Here is a 25,939-nt window from a genome sequence, read left to right on the forward strand (position 1 = left end):
GTCGTGGCCAACTCTGGGATTGCGGTGTTCATCTCGCTTTATTGGCCGAGGGAGCTGGTGCACAGCTTCCGGGTCATGTGGCCAGCATGTGGCGAACCAGAGCAGCGCACGGAAATGCCATTGACCTTCCCGCCGGAGTGGTACCTATTTATCTACTTGCACTTTGACGTGCTTTCGAACTGCTAGGTTGGCAGGAGCAGGGACCAAGCAATGGGAGCTCACCCTGTTGCGTGGATTCAAACCGCCGACCTTCTGATTGGCAAGTCCTAGGCTGTATGGTTTAACCCACAGCGCCACCCACGTCCCTTTTCCTGCATTACTTTCCTGCATTACATGAATCCTGGCAGCTCCGGATGTGACTCAGAACTAGACCAGGCTTTTCCAATGGATAGGTGAATCCTAAATAGAAATAACGTTTCACTCTTGGGTCATTTTTGGGAACAGTTTCTGGAAACCCTTGGCTTGTGTCCACCCTACACTATATCACCAGCTGGAACATCCTTCTTTCCTGTACAGGCTCTCCATTTTGCCATCTGCTGCCAATTTAACATCTCTCTGTGCTGGCAGCTTTCTTATGCCTTGTTTACTTTGCCTTAAAGAAAAAATAAATCAATAGGCAGGAGTTTTAAAGAGGAGTATCTCTAAACCAATTAAGCTCTTGAGGAAGAAAGCCACAATTCCCTCTAGGGTGCTCTGGAAGCATCGGGTCTCACTTGTAGAGCGGAAAAGGGTTTTGTGTTGTTGTTGTTCTCATTTTAATTTTGAATAGGGATCACGGTTCAGGGGTAGAGGGCATATGCAGAAGGTCCTGGGTGCAGATGCTGGCATCTCCTGTTATAAAAGGATCTCAGGTGTCAGTGCTGGGAAAGACCTGAGACTTTAGTGAGTGGCTGCCAGTCAGAACAAACGGTACTGGGCAACATAAACCTATGGTCAGACTCTGGTAAGGCATTGCTATTAATTCTTGTTGTTTTTGGTTAGACTTGATAGCTGCCGATTAAACTGATGGCTCCAAGTGACTTACAACATATCTGTCTGTCTATCTATCTATCTATCTATCTATCTATCTATCTATCTATCTAATCTATCTATCTATCTATCTATCTATCTATCTATCTATCTATCTATCTATTATCTATCTATCATCTATCCATCTATATCTATCTATCTATCTATCTATCTATCTATCTATCTATCTATCTATCTATCTATCATCTATCTATCTATTATCTATCTATCATCTATCATCTATCATCTATCATCTATCATCTATCTATCTATCATCTATCTATCTATCTATCTATCTATCTATCTATCTATCTATCTATCATCTATCATCTATCTATCATCTATCTCCTATCTATCTATATATATCTATCTATCATCTATCTATCTATCTATCTATCTATCTATCTATCTATCATCTATCATCTATCATCTATCATCTATCATCTATCTATCTATCATCTATCTATCTATCTATCTATCTATCATCTATCTATCATCTATCTATCATCTATCTATCATCTATCATCTATCTATCTATCATCTATCTATCTATCTATCTATCTATCTATCTATCTATCTATCATCTATCATCTATCTCCTATCTCTCTCTCTCTCTCTCTCTCTCTCTCTCTCAATAGACATATTATAATATTGACACATCAGTGCAATTCATAAAAAAATGCATGCATCCTTGACAGCATTTCACGTGTGAAAGTCAGGCCTTGTGTCTGATTTTCGCCCTTGGGTCAATCATCTTTGCCTGAGCCACCCTGTGTTGCGGACAACAGGTTGCGTGGCACAGGTCTCAGTAACCTTTCGGACTGCAGAGTTGAAGAGACACATGTTGGCCAGGGAAATTAAGGCTGGTGTGTTGTGCATGTCTGCATCTGCATAACGGCAGGGAGTCCCACTTGCTCAAATCAGATGATACTGCTGGGATTATGTAACTTCAAGAATTGCTGCATGGACTCCCTTGTTTCCTCTTTCCCTCCCTTTTCCCTTTTGCATTGTGTCTATGAGATGGTAAGCCTTTATTGTTAATCTCTGTTCAGTGCTTAGGACTGGTTGTTGTTGTTGATGCTTTATAAGTTGCTATTGTTCCTAATAATAATAATAATAATAATAATAATAATAATAATAATTAGGACCCCTTTTCTTCTTTCTCAGTGTTTACCATGGATGTCACTTCAATGGCATTATTGTTGTTGTTGTTGTTTGTAAGCTTGCACCCTGGGAAAGTCACTTCAGTGCCGCAAACACAATGGTTTGACTTCACCCCTGGAGGCACACTCCGTTGTCTCTCTCTCAAGAGAGATGGATGCCAATAACAACATTATTATTGTATATTTGTTTGTACTTCCGTCTTTTCCCCCTGGCAGGGACTCAAGGTGGCTTGCAGATAAAAATAAGGACAGCCAAAATGGTATTTATGCTGTGAAGCCATCTGATTTTGTTTTATAGTCATAGTAAGAGTAATACTATCTTTTTGGATTGGACGCAGTGTTTATTTGCCTGCACCTGCAGGAGTCTTGGGCTCCTATTGCCTCTTCTCAGGGAAAGGAAATCGGAAGGATCTGCTTTCGCTTTTGAACTACCGTAGTTTTCGCTCCATAACACGCGTTTTTTTCCTCCTAGAAAGTAAGGGGAAATGTCTGTGCGTGTTACGGAGCGAATGCTTCCCTCCTCCGTGGTTTCCAGCGGGAGACGAGCCGCTGAATGGGGAGGAGAGAGGGACAGAGTGCCTGCTTCTTTAAAGGAGCAAAGCGGGAGGGGAGAGGAGCCGCTTACACGAGTGTAAGCGGCTCCTGTCCGGTTGGCTCCTTTAAAGCAAAAAGCAAGCAGGCTCTCTGTATCTCTCTCCTCCCACTTTGCTTTACAGCTCGCTAAGGGCGGCGGGGGGGGGGGGGAGGCGGGGAGGAGGGAGAGAAGCAGAACCTGCTTGCTTTAAAGGAGCCTACCAGACAGGAGCCGCTTACACTCGTGTAAGCAGCTCCTGTCCGGTGGGCTCCTTTAAAGCAAGCAGGCTCTCTGTCCCTCCAGCAAAGTTTTTCAGCTCGCTAAGGGGGGGGGGGGGAGGGAGAGAAGTAGAGCCTGCTCCACGCGTGCTCCTTGTCCCTTGAGTGCTTTTCCTTCCCTCCCCATATAAAATGTGGTTACAAAGCACAGATCCACATGGATCCTCAGGATTTTTGCACTGGGTCACCCCAAATTCACCATCAGATCACATAGCATGTCCATGGTTACAGTTTGCACCAAAAAAATCACGCACCCACTGTTGCCTGGGGCTGCAGTGGTGCAAAAACGTGGTTAGAAACATGGATCCACATGGATCCTCAGGATTTTTGCATTGGGCTACCCCAAACTCACCGTCAGATCACATGTCTGTGGCCACAGCATGAACCACAAAAATCATACATCCACTGTTTCGTTTAGAATATTTTTTTTTCTTGTTTTCCTCCTCTAAAAACTACCTGCGTGTTATGGTCGGGTGTGTGTTATCGAGTGAAAAATACGGTAATCAGTGTTTCTCATTTCATCCGAACGGTGATTCATTTAAAGAAGCCACAATCAAATTGTGATTTGTGTTCCTTGTTTCCCCCTCTAATCATAATTGAAACTAACCAGAGTTCTCCAGACTTTTAGATGTAAAGGAGGATCTCAGGTTAGTTTTGAACATGGCAACTAGTGCTTCCCCTCTCCTTGTAGCCATTCTGGAGTGGGGAGGGCACAAGTTTGAAGCTCGTTTCTGTCTTGCTAAACCATAACTTGGTGTTGCGTCTGAACTAGTCAACTGGTGTTCATTCTCTCTGGGACAAAGAAAGCCAAATCAGATCTTTGGTCCATCTAGCTCATTGTTGTTGACACTGGTTGGCAGCTGTTTTGCATCACTTGGGGCAGGAGTCCTTCCCAACCCTTTCTGGAGATTAAACTTGAGATGTTTTCATGCGAGACTCTGTCAATTTAGCTCAATATGGTCTACACTGACTGACAGCCGCACTCAGGTGGGCTTCTTTCTTTGCCCTATCTGGAGATGGAAGGGATTAACGCTGGGATTGATTGCATGCGGAGAGCATGTTCTCTACCGCTCAGCTCGCAGCGCTTGCAATAGCAACCAAGGCATATTTGGTATAATCCATTCCTTTGAAAACTATGCTTGGCGTCTCAGGTTGGGGCGGGCAGTAATCAAGGTGAGAGTCTGCTGTGCTCTGCAAAGCCTGAGAAATGTGATACAAGCAAGATTCATTCCAACGTCACCTTTCCATGCCGGCACAATATATCCAGGACTGCACCGGTGGATTGATAGCTTTGTAATTGCTGACATTTTTTCCCTGCTTGGTTGAGCATCATTCTCTGTTTCGTTCTCCAGCTACCAATTTCCTTGGCTGTGGTGCATTTGTCACTGTAGGAAGTAAAGAGCAAACAGAAAGAAAACAGGCAAAGTGCTCCCCACTAAATTATTTTAGAATTTGCCCAATAAGCAGCAAAGGTGGCAGGTTCCTTTTTTAAAAAAAGCAATATACTATAATGCAGCCGATTTGAGAAACACTGCAATTAAGTAGGGTGTTGTTGCTTTTCAAAGCTATTGTTGGCATCCATCTGTCTCAAGAGACAATGGAGTGCACCTCCGGGGGTGAAGTCAAATGACTGCGTTAGCAGCTCTGAAGTGACCTCCCTGGGGCGCAAATGTGAATGGAGATTCTGGAATGGCCAGAAAATAAGGCTCCCCTCTCAGCCGCGCTGATGTGCTTCAAAGGAAAGCAGAGCAATACGTCTGGCACCAGCTTGGCTGCAGGAATTGCTGGAAGGAGGTGTACAAGGCACTATCCAACCACTTCAGGGACTCTACTCTGAATTTATGTAGGGTTTACTCCATGGGTAGGCAAACTAAGGCCCGGGGGCCAGATCCAGCCCAATCGCCTTCTAAATCTGGCCCGCGGACATTCCGGGAATCAGTTTGTTTTGATATGAGTAGAATGTGTCCTTTTATTTAAAATGCATCTCTGGGTTATTTGTGGGTCCTGCCTGGTGTTTTTACATGAGTAGAATGTGTGTTGTTATTTAAAATACGTATCTGGGTTATTTGTGGGGCATAGGAATTCGTTCACTCCCCCCCCCAAAAAAAATATAGTCCGGCCCACTACATAGTCTGAGAGACCGTGGACCAGCCCCCTGCTGAAAAAGTTTGCTGACCCCTGGTTTACTCCTTAGCCTTTTCTTCTCCTGAGGATATCCCACAAGGCAGTGGAAGTTTAGGATCAGAGTTTTCATTCTCCTAGAATTTCATTCCCAGGTGGATAAGCCCCATCTGCCCCTCACCAGTGGCGTAGCGTGGGGGGTGCCAGGGGTGCCGGCCGCACCGGGCGCAACATCTGGGAGGGGCGTGAGTCCAGAAGGAAGGGACAAGTTCCTTCCTCCGCCGGGCTCCCCGCCGCCACTGCCAGCCTTGCGCCCTAGCGCAGGCGCGCCCCCCACCGCCGCCGCAGCTGCACTCCACTCACTGCTTGCAGGAGGAGCAGCCGCTGCAGCAGCGCCGACGCTGCCACCGACGCCTGGCCGGGCACAGGCAGCCTCTGCACCCCGCCGCCGCCGCCATCCCCTTGGCCCAGCCACAGGCGGCGGCTGCTTCTGCCGACTGGGAGGGAGGAGAGCTCCGAGGGGCCTCGCCGCGCCCTGCCCTCCCCCAGACCCTCCGAGGGGGTCTCCCGGCAGAAGGGGGCGCCGCTGGCTCCGGCTCTCAGCGCAAGTCTCAGCTGCGGGGGGGGGGCGAGGACGGAGCACGGCTGGAAGCCCCCGGACCCAGCCGGGAGCAGTAGAGGCGCTCGCCAAGCCCGGATCTGGAGCTCCACCTACAGCCCAAGGAGAGGAGGGGGCAGGGAGGCGCCCGAGGGGAGGGGGCTTCGGCTGCCTCAGCCCACGGGGGCTCCGCAAATAATAAATTAAATAAATTCCTTCTGAGCCTTTGGGGGGGTCCTTGGCTCCTTTGCTCGCCCCCAGCCCCCGTGGCGTAGCATGGGGGGTGCAGGGGGGCCGGGCACAACATTGGGGGGGGGCACGCTCGCACTCGAGTGCTAAAATCCACGGGTTAGGGGGCGCAAATTACTTGCCTTGCCCCGGGTGCTGACAACCCACGCTACGCCACTGCCCCTCACTGAGGTTTTAAGACTTAATGGTTAACCTCACCCGGTTTACCCAGCAAGTCAAAGCCATTCCTGAGGTGTGGCTGCTGCTTCTAGGAGCCACGGGTGAGAGGTGGGTGTAGGGTGGACCAACTGCCCCAGAAGGATCACAACGTGTCCCCCACCAGAGGTACTATCCTTGCCATAATACTCCATAATGGTAAAGGTAAACCATTAGGTCCAGTTGTGACCGACTCTGGGGTTGTGGCACTCATCTCTCTTTATTGGCCAAGGGAGCCGGTGTACAGCTTCCGGGTCATGTGGCCAGCATGGCTAAGCCGCTTCTGGCGAAACCAGAGCAGTGCACGGAAACGCCGTTTACCTTCCCTCCGGAACAGTACCTATTTATCTACTTGCACTTTGACGTGCTTTTGAACTGCTAGGTTGGCAGGAGCAGGGACTGAGCAACGGGAGCTCACCCCATTGCGGGGATTCGAACCGCCGACCTTCTGATCGGCAAGTCCTAGGCTCAGTGGTTTAACCCACAGCACCACTCACGTCCCGTTTTATAATACTTCATACACTTAAGGCAGGATTTGTGAGCACAGAGACAATGGGGAGGTTTTTCCCCATTTCCTTCGACCTTGCAGATAAATATTTGAGGTCATTTTGGGAGAGAGAAAATGGTTTCAGGACTTTTCTGTGGGTTTCAGACATGTGATTTACATATTTTTATGTGTTTGCTTGGTATATTTATGAACATCTATTAAATACAGTGGTACCTTAGGTTACAGTGGTACCTTAGGTTACAGCAGCAGTGCAGCGGCAGCAGCAGGCCCCATTAGCTAAAGTGGTACCTCAGGTTAAGAACAGTTTCAGGTTAAGAACGGACCTCCGGGTCGAATTAAGTTCTTAACCCAAGGTACCACTGTATACCTCCCATCAGCCCTGAGCACTGCCCATTCTGATGGCAGCTGGAGTCCAGCAACATATGGAGGGCACCTGGTTGGGGGTGGTGTGTTTGACAGATGATTTCTGCCTAGGGATTCAGGCAACAGTCTTACCTAGTCCTGTCTTGAGATGCTGAGGATTGAATTTGGGATCTCCCGAATTCAAAACATGTCCTCTTCCCCACTGAGCTACAGGAGCTGAGTCTCATGCATTGAACTAACTTGCAAAATATTTGCATATACAGTGGTACCTCAGGTTAAGTACGTAATTCATTCCGGAGGTCCGTACTTAACCTGAAACTGTTCTTAACCTGAAGCACCACTTTAGCTAATGGGGCCTCCTGCTGCCGCCGCGCTGTCGGAGCACGATTTCTTTTCTCACCCTGAAGCAAAGTTCTTAACCTGAGGTACTATTTCTGGGTTAGCGGAGTCTGTAACCTGAAGCATCTGTAACCCAAGGTACCACTGTAGTCCTCTGATATTAGAATACTCCTGCAATGGTGCCAGTCTTTCTAGCATAGTTGTTGCTGCCTCCATCTCCCCCTGCCCCCTTACAGGTAAAACAATCCTGTTGTTATTATTATTATCAAAGCAGTGTATCTTTATCTGCCTGTTTCATTAGGGCTGAATGGATCCCAGAGGTTGAGTTACGGTCTTTATTCAGTTGATACAAAAGCAGCCAGTGGTAGGCCTATGAATAAATGAACAGGTTTGCCATCCTGTGCCTAGCATGGAGATGGAAAGTGGCACAGGGCCACCTCTCAATATTATTAGAGGAGCTGATAAAAACTTGGCAGGCTCGTTCCAACTGAACTGGCATCGGGGGAAGTAATTTCACATGGCATTGGTGCTGGAGTGTTAAAGCACCAGAGAGATGAAACAGAGCTGGTGTTTTTGCTAATAGACAAGATTTAAGAATGTAGATATTAGGTGCTTGCTCTGTTCCTTTTGCTGATGAAAAGCCTACAAATCTACCCAGGTTTTCAGGGTTTTATAGCGGGCTCTTGGTGAACATCCTGCCATCTCACTCACAGTCATACATGGCCAATAGCCTGCTATATTTGACTTGGTGGGTCACACGGGTTGCGGGTCACTGAGCTGATCAAGAGAATCTCTGTGTGCTTTCAATGCTGGTGTGTAATCCTTGCTGACTGAAGAGCGGAGTCTCTCTCCTCTCGTATTAGTTACCAATATCATGTCTTACTTAGTTTGCTAATTAAAAAGCTTGCCTCTGGTCTTGTACTGAAGACCTCCTATATTGTATGAGATAATTATGTTGCATGCTTTTTTGTGTTGTACACCAGGTTTTAATTATTTGGGGATGCCTTGCATCGCGAAGGGTTTTGAGATGTGGTGATGCTCGAACCTCTTCCAATCTATTCCCCATCCCGAGGGACAAGGGTAGGGTGAGCAGGGATTACCCACCTCCGTCACTGGTGTTGTGCAATGCCAGGTCTATAGGCAATAAAACCGCCACCATGCGAGACTTTTTTATCTCGCTGGGGGTTGACTTGGCTTGTGTGACGGAGACCTGGGTGTGTGAAGGTGAAGTAGTTGCCCTGCATGAGATAGCACCCCCGGGTTTCTCCACCCTCCTCCAGCAGCGGACTGTAGGTCAGGGGGAGGGGTAGTGTTGTTAATTTGGGAGGATTGCTCTTTCAGAGCTCTGCCATCACCATCAATCTCCAGCATTGAATGTGTTGGTCTAGTGTGGGGCACTAAGGAGAGCTTGGCTGTCTGGCTGGTGTACCGACCACCTAGCACACCAGCAGCCACCCTGTCAGGCCTGTTGGATGTGGTGGCAGGCTGGGCCTTGGAATTCCTTAACCTACTGGTTTTGGGAGACCTCAGCATCCATGCTGATGCCACCCTCTCCTCACGGGCTCTGGACCTGGTGTCTTCCATGGTGGCATTAGGGCTCTCCCAGTTTGTTTTGGGTCCTACACACCAAGCAGGCCACACGCTGGATTGGAATTTTTGATGCGGGTATAGATGTGATTATGTCCTCACTTGTGGAAGTGCCATGGTCTGATCACTAGAATCATAGAATCATAGAGTTGGAAGAGACCACAAGGGCCATCGAGTCCAACCCCCTGCCAAGCAGGAAACCATGCTCTGAAAGCCAGGATTGACCACTATGCTCTGAAAGCCAGGATTGACTTCCCGCCCCCATCCCGCTTGGGTGGTGAGCCTATTTGGTCTCTCCCGCGAAGGCTGATGGATCCTGATGGATTTCGTCAGGCCTTGCGGGACCCTGCTCCCCCTAGTGGCTCACTAGATGAGCTTGTCGAGAACTAGAATAACCAGCTCTTGGCGGCCATCAATGAGATCGCACCGAAGCACCCTCTGCGACCCCGCCGGAACTGGGCCCCCTGGTTTACCGTGGAGCTCTGGAAAATGAAGCGGGTCCTCAGACGGCTAGAGCGAGCAAAGAAAAAAGAAAAAAAAATCTCTTTGATTGTTTATTCTGATTGGCAAACATGGCTTTCCATGGTCTTTAGTGTCCACGTCTTTCACATTACCTGCTCCCGCATTTTAAGAAAGGCATTGACAAAGGGCAGGTCCACACAAGGGCAGGACCCCAATTTCACTTCACAGTTTAATCCCCAGTTCCCCAGACCAAACAGTCATTTGATGTTGCTTCTTTAAGTCCCAAGAGACCCAAACCGCTCCATGTTTGAGCACTCAGAGTTCCAGATATTCCTGGACTTTTTGCAATAAGGAAAGCATTGGGGACAGTTTGGGATAACCATTGCTTGATATGAAATTGTATAGCCTCTCAAACAAATCAGAACAAATGCTCAATAAACAGACAATCATGTATAACTTCCCCCATAAACTTTGTGCAAACAAACTGGGAAGGATGCTCCAATCCATTAACAGGTCAACTGGATGTGGCCATATTGCAAGTTTGCAACATGCAGTGTTTGTTTGTTTTTTACTAATGCACATGAGCAAACATGCACATTGCCAAAAACAAAGCACAAAAAGAAGGGTGTGATTGTGTGTGTGTGCGCGCGCAGGGGACAGAGTCATAAAGCAACTAGAGCGCTATGGCCCACAAAACATTTTGAAATCCTAAACACAGTGATTCAGAAACAAGCCCCACTGAACTTGGTGGGGCTTACTGTAAACATGCTCAGGGTTGTACTGTAAATGGAAAAATGGGGGATATCTCAGTGCTTAGGTTGCACACACTCCAGAAGTAAGATTGGATTCAGAACTTGAAAATATGGGAAGAATGTATGAGGATCATTTGTCTAGCAATGGAGCTTATTTTTGCCGTTGTTTGTATTTGAAGAGACATGTGGTATTTAAAAGCACTCTATAAACTATACGATTTCAAAAGCAAACAGCCCCATGGAAAGATAACCTAGTGTTATCTCATAAATGGATATCTCATAAATGGAACGCCCCCCTCATAAATGGAAGATTTGAACTCTTATATTTCCTGCTGACCTTCTCTTTCCTCCTCACAGTTTGGAAATGAGCTACCGTACTTACAACCTGCAGTGCCACAGAAAACATTTGGTCGGATCCATATTTTAGAAGAGAAGAACCAGGCTTTTCGGTCTAATGTCACCACACTAACCCAAGAGAATCATCAGTGCAGCTTCTTAGTAAGTCATCAAGTTTTAAATTTTCTTTTCTTGTTTTGGGGTTTTCTCGGCTTGCTTGGAGGCAAATGTAATTTAGCAGTTCAAGTGTAACTGTCAGAACTCTTTCTCGAGCTCGTCTTACGGCTTTCTCTCCCCCCCCCCACTCCCCAGACATGTATTGTTATGTACAACGCTTTGATTCCTTGTTTTTCTACTAGAGGGCAATATGAAATGGAACATTTCATAGCTGTAATATTGCTTTATTGTGTGAAAGGGCAGCTCATCCTATGAACGGCAGTGATTAATCTTGTTTCTGATTTTAAACAATCTTTAGCTAAGCTCTGGTATTACATTTGGATTGGGGGTATCATTCAAATCACTGTAGCAAGGATGATGAAGTTTTCAAGCTGATGTCTCCGTTTGCCACTCAAGCAACGCTCTGTGAAATATGAAGGTTTGAGAATCTGGCTGTTTCGATGGGAACATGCAGAACGTTCGTCAACAAAATTACAAGCAAATGTGCCTAAGCACATAGGGGCAGGAGACGACTTGGCAAAGCTCTTTTCCCGTGGACCGTTGCCCCGTGCTGAGCTTGTTCTGTTTTAGTATTTAGTATTTTATATCCTGCCTTATATCCCAAGGTGAGTTGGCATCTTCCTAAACTCGTTCATGAAACAGCCATGCGATACTACGTGAAAACATCAGAAAGCAGCACAATATCTCTCTCACAGTGCATTAAAAGCCTTGGGTGAACAAAGCCATTTTAGCTTATCTGAAAACTCAGAAGTATGGGTGCCAGCTAGGCTCATGGGAGCTCCATGAGCAAGGCACTGCCCAACCACAGGACCAGAGGACCCTTATCAGAACGCTGCAGTGCAATTGCTGACTGGAGTGAGGCTTTGTCAGCATGTAAAGCCTGTGCTCAGAGGTCTGCACTGGTTGGCGATCGGCTACCGGGCCGTGTTCTAGGTGTTACTGTTAGAATATAAAGCCCTTAATAAGTTGGGACCAGTCCTCTCGCGAGATCCCCTTACCCTGTATGTACCCACTCAACTGCTTTGATTGACAAAACTGGCACTACTACAGGTGTTACACAATACCCGCACCACATCTGTAAGAACTTGATCGTTTAGTATGGCAGCACCTGAACTTTGGAACCCCTGCGTATTAATATCAGGCAAGCATCTTCACTGTACAGTGGTACCTCGGGTTACATGCGCTTCAGGTTACATACACTTCAGGTTACAGACTCTGCTAACCCAGAAATAGTACCTCGGGTTAAGAACTTTGCTTCAGGATGAGAACAGAAATCGTGCTCCAGCAGCACGGCGGCAGCGGGAGGCCCCATTAGCTAAAGTGGTGCTTCAGGTTAAGAACAGTTTCAGGTTAAGAACGGACCTCCGTTGAATTAAGTTCGTAACCCGAGGTACCACTGTATTTTTATTTAGATATTTTCATTTAGACAAGCTTACTTAGATGTTTAGATAGTTTGCATGAATCTTAATTTGTTTTCACCTATTCTATTAACGGTTTAAACTTTCTGTATGTTTTAACTTATGGTTGTTAGTGATAATTTTACTGTTTTATCTTCCACCTTTTTCCCTGACGGGACTCAAAGTGGCTTACAAATTAAAAATAGGAACCACTAAAAACACGGAAAAGAATATCATTTAGAAACAATTAAACATTGACAGAATTAGATCGATAGATCGATCGATAGATAGATGATGATGATGATAGATAGCTATAATCTCTTAAAACCATACAAATAAGTACAAGAGAAACAGCACAATACCAACTCTTTCATTAAAGGCAGTCAGTTCCCCAAAGCCTGTTGGAACACAAAGGTCTTCACTAGCCGGCAGATGGACAACAAGGAGGGAGACAGTCTAGCTTCTCCAGGGAGGGAGTCCCAAATTCTGGGAGCAGTCACCCAGAAGGCCCTCTCCTTCGCCCCCACCAGGCATGTCTGTGTGGGTGGTGGGACCAAGAGAAGGGCCTCCCCTGAATATCTCAGAACGTGGGCAGCTTCATAATAGCCCCCAGCAACAGCTGGAGGGCTGCAGGACCCCCCCCCCATTTCCAGTGTATGGGCATGAGGCCTGCTCCTTCTTCCCCCAGTCAGGTACAGTGGTGCCCCCAGCTGCGAAGGGTGCTGCCCTGTGGGTTGGAAGCTGCGTGCTAAGCATTCCTCCCCCCCCCCGCCCACTTCTTTCCAAGTAGAAGATAAAGCTGAATGAATGCATATTAAATAAGGTAACAAGCCAGTCCTGAAAACAAAATCAGCAGTTTCCCAAGCTCCAGATGCAGCTCCTTTCTCTCTCCCCCCGCCATCAACTTTTGCATTTTCTCTGCACAAAGCACTATTGCTTCTCCTGCCCCCCCTTTAAGAACCTTGGCAAATAACACACTTGGCTTGATGTCTGAAGAGAAGAACGCGATTAAGGTGGGGGAAAATTATATTGCAGCTCCAAACCCCAATTGAACGAGTTGACTTAGCGGAAATTTTGCATGGTCAATTTTCCAGCCATGAATACAGCCCAAATGCCTGGGGAATTAGGCTTGCCACGCTCAATAATAACCCTTAAAACCTGCCACTTGCCGGAGATAACGGAGGCCTGTGATCTTGCAGTTCGGAGTCGTGCGTCAGTGGGGCTGCTTAGCTACACAAGGCTAATGGCAGGTTGGGAGAGACCAAATAATGACAAGGGGACCAGGCAAGAAGCTCGCACCCAGTCTCTCACAGGGAAGCTTTCCTTTTTCGACAGGCCAGTGGAGGAAACCAGAGAGGAAGCCTGTGGACTGCAGATTAATGATGTAGGTTTCTTGGGTAAATCTGAAAGGTTGCTGCTGCAGGTGGGGTTTGTTGTCAAATTTATGGGGACAGTAACTTCCTATTATGCAGAAATGGGTAAGCTGTGCCTCTTCAGATGTTGCCAGACTCCAACCCCCCATTGGCCCCAGCCACTTTAGCCGACCTGTGGTCAGGGATAAGGGGAGTTGTAGTCTAGCAACACCTGGACAGCCACAGGTTCATCCACTCCAGCTATATAATTTGTTGAAGAAGAAGCCACTTTCCACATCAGGCTACACAGATGAAAGTGGGGACTCTTCCTCGCATGTGGGGTTGATTGGCGCCCCATTCTCTGCCCACTTTGTGCTGTGATCAGTGGCATAGCGTGGGGGGTGCAGGGGGGGCCGGCCGCACCGGGCGCAACATCTGGGGGTTAGGGTTAGGGGGTGCAAATCCATGGGTTAGGGGGCGCAAATTACTTGCCTTGCCCCGGGTGCTGACAACCCACGCTACGCCACTGGCTGTGATAAGGCTGTAATCCTACGCGCACTTTCTCTTAAGAGTATGCCCTACTGCAATGTACTTCTAAGTACATAAGGGGCAAGCACTGTTTCATTTTTAATAAATTATTGTCTTCTATATCTATAAAAGGAATGCGGGTGTCGCTGTGGTCTAAACCACAGAGCCTAGGGCTTGTTGATCGGAAGGTCCGCGGTTCAAATCCCCATGATGGGGTGAGCTCCCATTACTCAGTCCCAGCTCCTGCCAACCTAGCAGTTCGAAAGCACGTCAAAGTGCAAGTAGATAAATAGGTACCGCTCCGGTGGGAAGGTAAACGGTGTTTCTGTGTGCTGCTCTGGTTTCACCAGATGACCCAGAAAAACTGTCTGTGTATGTATGTATGTATGTTGAAGTACCTTCTGCACGGTGCACCTCAAATTCCAACATTTCAAGGCCCAAGTTCCGGTCACTGACCTCAGAGACCTTGTGGTGGAGAAACACAGGGCTTTTGTGGAGGTGCTGTGACTCAGTGGTAGAACAACTGCTTTGCATGCAGGTCCTAAGGTCAGTTTCCAGGTAGGACTGGAAAAGACCCCTGCCTGAAACCCTACAGAGCTACGGGCATTCATTGTATAGACAGTACCTGTCAGGGGACTGCCATCGAAAGGGGGGAGGGGGGGCAGAAGAGTACAGGGAGCCTCCAAAGTTGCTGAGCACTTGGTCATTCAGTGGAGAGAGTCATGCCTCCAGCGAAGCAGAGGGGGAAAGGAGGGGCGAAGCGAGCCAAAGGCTCACAGACAAAGCCCATGCACCTCGCTCAGTCCGGCTGGTCGGGAAACGGACATGCCTCTTCCGTCACCCAGTTTTTGCAAGGGGGTCAAACGTAAGGAGGGAAGGCAGAGATTTGGGGTGTCTAAGTTCTTATGTTGGGGGGGGGGACCAGAAAAGGCCACTCCCAGAACCTGCAAGTGACTGAGACAAACATGAACTTTGGATCTCTGAACTGTACATAGTTTGCACAAAATAAAACCTGTAAAAGACAGGTTGGAGTCCTGGCTGTTTTACTCACGAGCAACCACCTAGAGACCTGACAGTACCAAACTAGGTGGAACAATGGTTCATCTTGCTCTCCAGAATTTCAGAAATGAGATTCTCCCAGCCCTAGCTGGAGATACCAGGGATTGAACCTGGGACCTTTTGCATGCAAAAAAAAGATGGTTTGCCTCTGAGCTATAGGAGTACAGGAATCTGCCTTACACACGCTCCAAGTTCAGGTTTGGGCACAGCTAGTCATGGTTCCCATTTGATCCTGACAACTTATCTCCTGGCCTGGTTGCCTTGGCTGTTGCGGTGCAGGTGGTCACTCTCCCCCCACTCAGGTAATCCCGTCTGTATGCTGAGTGCCAGCCCATGCTATGCTTCAGAAAGGGACTGTTGAGGAAAATGTAAATTGTGCATGTGTGTAAAAATCCCACCCCTTCAACTCGAGCGACTTGTGCCTGCAGGGCACTCAACTTGTGCCTGCAGGGCAGAATAGTCCCTGTTCCTCTGCTTTAGCATCGCCTGTCCCTTGACATGTGACCAGCAGTTGCTTAGGCACCACATACATAATGATATTGTGTTCCCCTCCCAAACACACATACTTATCTGTGTGACCTATTGATTCTCATTACTTACACGGAAATGCGTCTAGAGTTGCCTCCTTCCTCACTTTTGCCCTGCTGGCATAAGGTACCCTGCATGATTCAAGGCCATCTAAACAAATGCCGCGTTCGATGATAAAAGCAGGATGAAGAGTCTTCTCAAGCTTTTTGTGTACGGTGACCTTCCTTTGTTTGGGTACTGGGGATTCTCTTCCCCTTACATGGTCTGGGAACGCTCTCTAATATTAGAGCTAGGTGTACACTGTTACAGAACATTTGTCTTGTCTCTCGGGAGGATTCTGTTTCAGTAGTGTCTGGCTGAAGGAGGCCGCCGTCGTAGTTATACAGATCAACATCTTGCAGACTGCCAACCCTTGCTTCATTGCAAAATCCCCCAAAGGGTTCTGTGTATGAAAAATAGGAGTAAGAGTTCTATCCAGATCCATTTGCTTTCGAATGAGAATTCTGCCTTTGGACATAAGAAGAGACCTATTAGATCGAATCAAAGGTCCATTTAGTGCAGGAGTCTGTTCCCACCACTTGCCAGTGAGGTGTCTCTGGGAAGCCCATGCGAAAGTTGGGAAAGCAATGACTCCCCAGCAATTGGTACACTCCGGGTCAAATGTAATGTGTGAACAGGGTTTAAGCCCTTATGAAAAACTGAAGGATTGAATGGGTGCTTGTTATGTATACTGGCTTACCTGAGTTTGGGTAATGTCACCAAGTCCTCCTTCGGCACCTCCAGACTCCATGTTTCCAGCTGCTTCTCATTTGATTACTTCTAGCCGTTGCATACGCATCCTGAAGCCTGCCTTCATTGTACCTGCCTTCCCCTAACCTGAGTGCTCTACTTCAGTCCATGTGCAATTATCCATCATGGTCGAATGGGACAGAAGTACATAGTGTCGCCCAAGACAGTTCAGGACCCAAAACTGGTGGGCAAAGGCAGAAGACTCTCCTTCTCCAAGTTATTCTGGCCCTGTGTAGTTGCACCTCAACAACAACCACCCATAAAGCCTTATAAACTCTCAAAAACTCCCACTGAGCCCCCACTATTTTTTGTTCTGGAGCGCAGCCCCCAAAGACAAATTGGCAATGCTCAAGTCAGCAGGCTCTTTGACAGATGTGATCTTTTCCAGTGACGTGAGGTTCCCCAGGCTCAACAGCAAGATCAGTATTTGGGTTTATCTCTCTCTAAAGCTTGGTGATGCCACTTTGGTCCTTCACGATCAACTGACTGAGTTATCATCTGTATTGAGTGTGGAGTCCACCTTGTATTGAAATGAAGGTGGCATCCCAGGGAAGCACAGTGCAGTCTGCAGCATTTGTGGAAGGATCGAGACTCTGATGGAGCAGGGTGGGTAGGTGGGAGATGACAACTGGAGCTTTTGCTTGAGACAGACACAGAGGTCCCTATTGCTGCTTGCTTACACATCCCTAAGCAAGCCTATTACAGTGTTTAACACTCCACTTTGAATGAATAGCAAAAAAAAAAAAAACCCAAAACCCTATAATTACATGTTCAGCACTGGGCAGTCAGCAGGTCCTGAGTGTGCCGAGTTCTCCCATTCCCATGTCTTTTTGTGATTATTATTTAGACACCTGTTTGAAGAAAGGCAATTATATGATATCATCATAAGGAACACAGCCAAGCCACCTCTTCAAGCAAACATCCTCTTTGTCCTTGGCCATTAAGCATGCAATGTTCATAGGCCTGTCCCTGATCTTTTGCAACACTTACCTGTTCGTTACTTAGCAACCGTGGCATTTACCACTGGCTGCAGCTGTCGGTAAGTCTGAATGTAAACTGAATTGCTCTGAGTTTGCAACAGATGCTGTTAAAAGGACCTGCTAATGTGTGTGTAAATGTCGCTTTCTTCACCGAGAAGAACCAGGAGCAGCAATTATGCCCTTGAGGAATCAGGACGTGGGCCACACACCTTTCGTCCCGTACAACCTTTCTCTGTTCAGAACATGCTGCCTCCTGTTCTCTGATTTCCAGGGGCTCATTGTGCGATTGGTCCCAGTGGTTCTTAGGGGGTGAGCGAGGGGACTTAGCTCCCCCGTCTTTGGGGGTTGGGCCCTGGATTGCCGGCCCTTCTTGTGTTTTTTTTAAAAGCTTCACTTATAGGATAACTGGATTGTGTGTGTGTGTATGTTTGTGTGTGTGTGTGTCCCCCAATCCACACACAAGGTTTTATCCAGGGTAGCATAAGGTAAGTCACATAGTAATATACTTGTTGCACTGGTGTTTCATTGTTGCACAAGGGAAAACACAAGTACTTTACTGAACTTTGGACTAATTTAGGTATGGTAGTCTTTCATTCCAATCTGCCTTGGGCAAAAAGGCAAGGTAAATGCTATTTTAAAATAAATGCTCACACGATCTTATTTCTGTTCTCTTGCTCCTTCACTGATGATGGTGGCGCTGTGGGTTAAACCACTGAGCCTAGGGCTTGCCGTTTAGAAGGTTGGTGGTTCGAATCCTTGTGACGGGGTGAGCTCCCGTTGCTCGGTCCCTGCTCCTGCCAACCTAGCAGTTCAAAAGCACATCAAAGTGCAAGTAGATAAATAGGTACCGCTCCGGCGGGAAGGTAAATGGCGTTTCTGTGTGCTGCTGTGGTTCACCAGAAGCAGCTTAGTCATGCTGGCCACATGACCCAGAAGCTGTACTCTGGCTCCCTCAGCCAATAAAGCGAGATGAGCGCCGCAACCCCAGAGTCGGTCATGACTGGACCTAATGGTCAGGGGTCCCTTTATATTTAGTCTTTCATTCCAATCTGCCTTGGGCAAAAAGGCAAGGTACTGTAAATGTTATTTTAAAATAAATGCTCACACGATCTTATTTCTGTTCTCTTGCTCCTTCACCGATGATGGTAGAGTTGAGCTGTTAGGTTTTCCTTTCCAAGCAAGCCATCAAGTCTCAAAGTCCACACACACACTTTTACATCTGTGTTTATTCAGGACTCTTCTCTGCTTCTGTGAAATATTGTACAGTAGCAGATGAGCTGTATGTTTACTCTCGCACATGCAGTAAATATTTGTTCCATTCAGTTGGATGTCTTTAAGCAAACCCAAAATAGAGTCAACCTGCAAACATGTTTTTCCTGTTTTTTTTTAGTTTCATGCACACATGTCTCCTTGCCAGATTTTCAGAAAGCAGGACTTGTGCTTCACTGTGGGATTTCAACGAGATGTGTTTTGGGGGGTTGGTGACTAGAAACTAGCTATTTGAAATGGCCACGGATCCTGTAGATCACAGGATCTCAGCTTATCATCCATCATAATGAATGTAGGATCAATTTATCCATGAAGTCTCCATGTGACCAGCTGTTTCCATAAAGACCCTGCCTCACTCGAAAAGTTATATCTTCTTAGTCAGACTGAAGGCTTCATATCATTGTACAATTTCTATCATCGCATCCATCTGAAAGTATGGAATGGGGTGCACCAATCAAATGGTATTGCGACACCTCTAAATTGTGTCAGTTTGAGCCATGCTTGAGACTTTTGTTGTTCTGACTTCCTCCCATTGGGAGTTGGCCCACAGGTCTGTGACAGAGCACACATTTTGCATGCAGAAGATTTCAGGTTCAATCCCTTCCATCTCTGGTTTAAAACATCAAGTTGAGGATGCCAGTCAGAGTAGACAAACCTAGCTTAGATGGTATAAGGCAATTTCCTTTGCTGCTCATCAGGTTGTGATACACTCCCATGCTTTGGCTCTCAGTTGCTTCAGATACGAAAATCCCCTTCATTTATTTCCCTATGGCAGTGGATCCTAGTCCCTTTTTTGTCCTGGTGGCATGTACCCGGTCTATCTGTCTGTCTGTCTATCTGTCTTGTAAAAAATATTGATATGCTGCTGTTTTTTTTTAAAAAAATCAGAAGTCATATGTAAAATTGTACAAGAAAAATCATCTTAAAAACAACAACAGAGATAAACTCTTTTGAGAAGCTGATGAGATCAGATACTGAGCATCTGATGCAAACTATGGAACCCCTCCCAGAAAAATGCATGTATACACAACAATTTGCATGATTTCCCCCCCTTATGGTATAAGAAAAATGTCTCTCTGTGTATGTGTCTGGTTCAGGCAGCAAAATATATTGAGCCAGCCCTGGATCATTCTTAACTAAGGGGGCCCATTTCCCTGGGCACGCATGTTACCCCCTCAAATCTCTCCTCTTGATCACTCATAGTTCACATGGTGAACTGCCTCCATTGAAAATGTTGCCTTTAAGAGGGTGTCCGGTTCCTGTGAAAGCTTAGCCTGTGGCTTCCCCTATACCATGGCGGTTTCGCACATGCTAAGCTTTACTTGATGTGGCAGGCACAGATTCAGTGTGTGATTCAGTTCAGATTGAAATACAAACCTCCTTCATTCACACCTTCTGGGAACCAAACTACAGTTGCCCTTTGAAATTTGCGCTTCCCCCCTAGCCAAGTAGCATGTCCAAAAAATACATATACTTCTAGGCAGAGCGGTCCCCCCCCCCAGCCAGAACTCTTTTCCAGCACCTCTCAGGTGGGTGCCATTGCCATGATATGAAAACAAAGGAGGCGTTCATGGTGAGTTCCAGCTCCTCTTTTTCTAGAAAAATGGCACTGCTACTCACGTGTGGCTCAGAATGCATATTTGTGAAAATAGCATACAGTGTAACACAGCATGCAGAGCCAGCCCACCCATGAGGCAAGGTGTGGCGACGGCTTCAGGTGGCAGGATCCCCAGGGGCAGTAGATCCCATTGTAAATCTTTATTCTGAAGCCATCCCTGTGTGGGGAAAGTTTTTAACATTTGAAGTCTCACTGTGTTTTTATATTTTGTTGGAAGCTGCCCGGAGTGTTTGGGGCAACCCAGTGAGATGGATGGGGTACTTCTCTTCCTCTTCCTCTTCCTCCTATTCCCCCCCCCCTTTCCAGTATATCACTCCTTCTTCCTGGATGAGGAGGGAGGCAGCATTTTGGGGTTTGCCTCAGGTGTCAAAATGCTTTGGGCCAGCCCTGACAACATGCATTCTATTGTTGTTTAGTCGTTTAGTCATGTCCGACTCTTTATGACCCCATGGACCAGAGCACGCCAGGCATTCCTGTCTTCCACTGCCTCCTGCAGTTTGGTAAAACTCATGTTGGTAGCTTCGAGAACACTGTCCAACCATCTCATCCTCTGACGTCCCCTTCTCCTTGTGCCCTCAATCTTTCCCAATCAGGGTCTTTTCCAGGGAGTCTTCTCTTCTCATGAGGTGGCCAAAGTATTGGAGCCTCAGCTTCAGGATCTGTCCTTCCAGTGAGCACTCAGGGCTGATTTCCTTCAGAATGGATAGGTTTGATCTTCTTGCAGTCCATGGGACTCTCAAGAGTCTCCTCCAGCACCATAATTCAAAAGCATCCATTCTTCGGCGTGTATATTAAGCCAAATAGCATGCAAATAATGTATATTAGGAGAAATCTGCACTAAAATTCCAGATGATTTTCAGAGAGGCTTTTGCCAGAAGATATGAAAGTAAGTGATGATGTGGATAACTGAATGGATGCCTGGAAGAATGAGAAACTGGGAGAACCAAAATGGCCAGGTTTGCTCCTGCCTAATTTTAATGTTTTATTCTGGTGCATGCAGGCTGCAAAGTAGTAGGAGCTCCTGGTGGCGCAGCTCCAGCATATAGAATGCTGTGTTGCGGAGCGTGGCCCCATCTGCCTCTCCCCCCTGCCTTCGCAACATGTCTCCTTGCTTTTCATCAGTTAAGGAGTATGCATCGCACTTGCTTTATTTAGAACGTAGTCTCCCTTGATAGGCCTTGGAATAAAATCGGCTTTCACCCCTGGTTCTTTGAGAAGTCATCTGCTTTGAGGAAACACTTTCTTAGTGTTGCTATGCTGGAAAGCTGTGAGGAGCGGGTTATTTTTGAGTTCATTTTCTAAATCTGTGATGAGAGAAAATGTGTTCAGGCAAGTGGCTTTACAAATGGTTGTGAATTGGATCGTTTTCTCTCTGTCTCTTCTTTTCTTATTTAATGGAACCAGTGCCCTCTCTCCACTTGACGATTATTAGAAATCTGTTTCTCAAGATGTTCCTCTCTTCGTGCCCTCCTCACCCTCCTCCCAGGGCACAGTAACCATGGTTCTAATTGGAAAGATTGCTAATCTTAACTATTTGTAAGCTTCATTCCAGGTAAGTCATGTTAGCTTTTAAAAAAATCAAACCTCCATGTTCAGCTTCAGTATACCTTGAGCCCTGTGGACACAACGTATGCATGGAGACAGGTGGTCATACTCAGTAGCCCCAACCCCAGGACTGGAGCACTGAACTTTTTGAGGATATTGACTGTTGAGAAAGCCCTGTCCAGGGTCCTGAAGGTAGCTGTCATGTTCTTCATTGCAATGATTAATTTGAAAATTCAGTGGTACCAAATACTTTATTTATTTGGCTAGCTAAGAAAAGCCAGACCCGTCCGTGTGTGTGTGTGTGTGTGTGTGTGTGTGTGTGTCTGAGAGAGAGAGAGAGAGAGAGAGAGAGAGAGAGAGAGAGAGAGAGAGCAATCTATGTGTGTTTACTCAGACATAAGCCCCACTGAATTCAATGAGACTCACTTCAAAGTTGGTATAGGATTAGTTCTATGTATTGTAATGGCCAACTTGAGCAAAAATGTTTGTAATCTATACCATAGCACAGCAAATAATTTAGCAGTGGTGGTGAAACTGCTTGGAGGGATTGGTTGAGCTGCTCCGATCTCAAAGATAGGCCCCCTGCTACCGTCGTCCGAACTATTAAGGTGCTAGAGCAGGGATGAGGGAACTTTGACCTTCAAGATGTCACTGGACTCCAACTCCCATCAGCCCCTGCTTATGGTCAGGAATGATGGGAGTTGTAGTTCAATGATATCTGGAGGCCAGCAGGGCCCTTACCCCTGTGCTAGAGAGAAATGAGACATCCATAGAGTTAGGAAGAAGAAGAGGAGTAGTTTGGATTTGATATCCCGCTTTATCACTACCCAAAGGAGTCTCAAAGCGGCTAACATTCTCCTTTCCCTTCCTCCCCCACAACAAACACTCTGTGTGGTGAGTGAGGCTGAGAGACTTCAAAGAAGTGTGACTAGCCCAAGGTCACCCAGCAGCTGCATGTGTAGGAGCGGAGACGCGAACCCGGTTCCCCAGATTATGAGTCTACCGCTCTTAACCACTACACCACACTGGCTCCCTAAACCACACTGGCTCCCAGAAGGTTGCCCTGTGCCTAAGGAGACAGCAGCAAAAGAAATCAGGGTTGGGAAGAGCTGAGAGTTGAAAGGGAGAGTGTATCAGAGGGATGTAAGCCAGTGGGAGAGGAAAGCTGGAAGACAGACTGGCCAAAGAAAGAGAGCTGTGCAAGTGATGGATCGGACATTGATTTGAAAGAGCCAGCAGCATCTTTTGAGTGTAAATTCACATATCTCTTGGCCTTAAAAGTATTGTTCTCACTAATGTCATCCATAGGAGCTAACGCCTAGAGACTGTGGGGGCTGGGCCCCCCAAGGTTGATGGGCATTCCCATTCAAATGGTGTGTGTGCACTGCATCATGTGATCATGTGTGGGGTGGGGCTTACCTGGACCCCACAATATTTTATTCAGGTTGGCTTCCCTGCTGTCATCCCTCACTGTGCATACATAGAAAGTACTTAACATAAGAAAGTTACGATCTAGAGTTATATGAAAAGTTAGCAGCCTAGCCATCAGTTTAGCTTACTTTGTGACCTCTATAAAGGACCCCTGACCATTAGGTCCAGTTGTGAACGACTCTGAGGTTGCAGCACTCATATCGCTTTATTGGCTGAGGGAGCTGGCATACAGCTTCTAGGTCATGTGGCCAGCATGACAAAGCCGCTTCTGACGAACCAGAGCGGCACACGGAAACACCGTTTACCTTCCCACCAGAGCGGTACCTATTTATCTACTTGCACTTTGTTGTGCTTTCGAACTGCTAGGTTGGCAGGAGCAGGGACCGAGCAACGGGAGCTCACCCCATCATGGGGATTCAAACCACCGACCTTCTGATCGGCAAGTCCTAGGCTCTGTGGTTTAACCCACAGCGCCACCCGCGTCCCTATGTGACCTCTATAGATAGATCCTATTACCCTGAGGTTTATGTAGCTATATCGTTGTTAATATAGGATATATGTTTTGTGGGTCTGGGTGTGTTAAATAGGTTGCTTACCATCCGCTAGCTCTGCTTTAATAATCAGCACTCATCCTTCCCTGCTATTAAATTTACTCTTTGCACAACCAGGTCACAGTGCATCCTGCCTGAGAGAGGGAGAGAGAATATGAATGAATCCAATTAAATTATTACAAAATTCAATTATGTCTTTTTTTTCATTATGAGCACATTTTATGACATATAAGGAGTTGCATCTGCGGTTTTGCCTGCCTGCTGAGTTGCAGAACAAAAATTTGTCGATAGCTTAGCAGCTGTTTGCAAGAGCTCTCTCACACCTAATTGGGGGTTGTTGTTCTTGTATGTGTGACTTCTGTAACTGAAACAAGTGCAAACAGAAAGGTATCTGGCTCTTCTGGGGCCCATGTCTATGTCACGTCCACAGTGCTGGACTACCCAATACAGAGCTGAAACTAGGCTTTCTGTCACCCGAGTCAAAGACCCAGTTTGGCACACACACACACACACACACACACACACGGATGCATGTTTGCATACATACATACACATACAAACACACACCCCTCAACACATTTATTCATAAAGGGCATAAAAAGTAGGCAATATATTATTTGAATACAAAGGAATCCCAAGAAGTATTATGACTGTATGACCCAAAGGAAAATGAGCATTCCTTCCACTAAAAGCAAATTGCTTGTCAAAAGTAGAACTTCCAACGTGCAGCAATTGTCTATCTGCGGTCAGGTTTTGAATTGGATTTATTTGGTCACAGGATCCTTAAAAGACTGCATTTCCAAAGATCAGCCAATACCCTCTTGTTTCCTTTAAATTATTATTATATATATGTAATATATATGCATGCTTTTTGAGGCTTTTTGCCACCTACCCTTCTTCTTGGTTCTGTGCAAACCTTTTCAATGAGTTTGGACGTGTAAATTTACTCCTGAGTAAGCTTCAACAAGATTCCTCTCAATTTTATTTTTGTTTGTTTACTCATTTCAGGAAATGATAATTTTGTAGTCATTTTAGGTTCCATGTAAGGTGAATAAATGTTTTTTGGGAGTCTAAAGTGCCCTTCTGTTACAATGCAAATTCAGCCAGGCTAACTAGCGCTTGCCAGGGAACTGCCTCGGGCAGGAAAAATCCTCACATGCCCCTTACTATCCTGTGTGTAGATCATGTATAGTCTGTAAAATGAATCAACCTTAGCTATTTAAACACATACAAAGTTCTGAAGGGATCATAGAATCTTAGAGTTGGAAGGGACCCCCAAAGACCATCTAGTCCAAGCCCCTGCAATGCAGAAAACTCAGCTAAAGCATCCATGACAGATGGCAACCCAACCTCTGATTAAAACCCCCCAGTGAAGGAGCGTTCACAGCCTCCCGAAGGAGACCGTTCCACGGTCAAACAGCTCTTACTGTCAGAAAGTTTTTTTTCTGATGTTTAGCCAGAATCTCCTTTCTTGTAACTTGAAGCCACTGGTTCGAGTCCTACCCTAACAGAAAAACAAGCTTGTTCCATCTTCCATGTGACAGCCCTTAAGGCAGTGGTTTTCTTTTTTAAAAAAATCAAATATTTATTAACTTTTCCAAATTTATACAAAAAAGACAAAAAACAAAAATAAAAACACAAAATTCAAAATTCAAAAATACAAAAATTAAAAAACACATATAATTTCATTCACCCATTTTCTTAGCCTTATTTCTCGGACCTCCTCATACCTCCCCTTTTTGTATTCCAATTTCAATTATTCATTCAGCAAATCCTCATCCTCAATTTTCACTTAATTTTACACCTTACTTTCTTCTTTTCCCCCCAATTATCTTAATCATTACAGCTAGTAACCACTTAACTTCAGTCCAGCATCAATCTAACATTCACCAATTTTGTAATATTTCCCAAGAAAGTCCTTAAATTTCTTCCAATCTTCTTCCACCGTCTCTCTTCCCTGGTCTCGGATTCTGCCAGTCATTTCAGCCAGACCCATGTAGTCTATCACCTTCATCTGCCATTCTTCCAGCATGGGTAGATCTTGTGTCTTCCAATACTTTGCAATGAGTTAAGGCAGTGGTTTTCAACCAGTGTGCCGTGGCACCCTGGGGTGCCTTGAATGCTGGACAGGGGTGCCACGGCAACACTGGCCTCTGTCCCTTTTCCCTTCCTTCCCTCTCTT

The 25,939-nt window shown here is 46.4% G+C and overlaps 1 protein-coding gene across 4 annotated transcripts in view; it reads left to right on the plus strand.

Moving 5' to 3' along the window:
* Positions 1-10,557: 10,557 nt before the first annotated feature.
* RIMBP2 (RIMS binding protein 2) overlaps positions 10,558-25,939 on the plus strand; it is a 211,135-nt gene continuing 195,753 nt past the window's right edge. For all 4 annotated transcript variants that reach the window (XM_082204081.1, XM_082204082.1, XM_082204078.1 and 1 more), the window contains exon 1: positions 10,558-10,695. The gene's annotated coding sequence lies outside the window, so the exon portion shown is untranslated. The remainder of the gene's footprint in view (positions 10,696-25,939) is intronic.

The sequence above is a fragment of the Podarcis vaucheri genome (assembly GCF_965113315.1).
Source record: "Podarcis vaucheri genome assembly, chromosome: 16".
In the NCBI taxonomy this organism is placed as follows: domain Eukaryota; kingdom Metazoa; phylum Chordata; class Lepidosauria; order Squamata; family Lacertidae; genus Podarcis; species Podarcis vaucheri.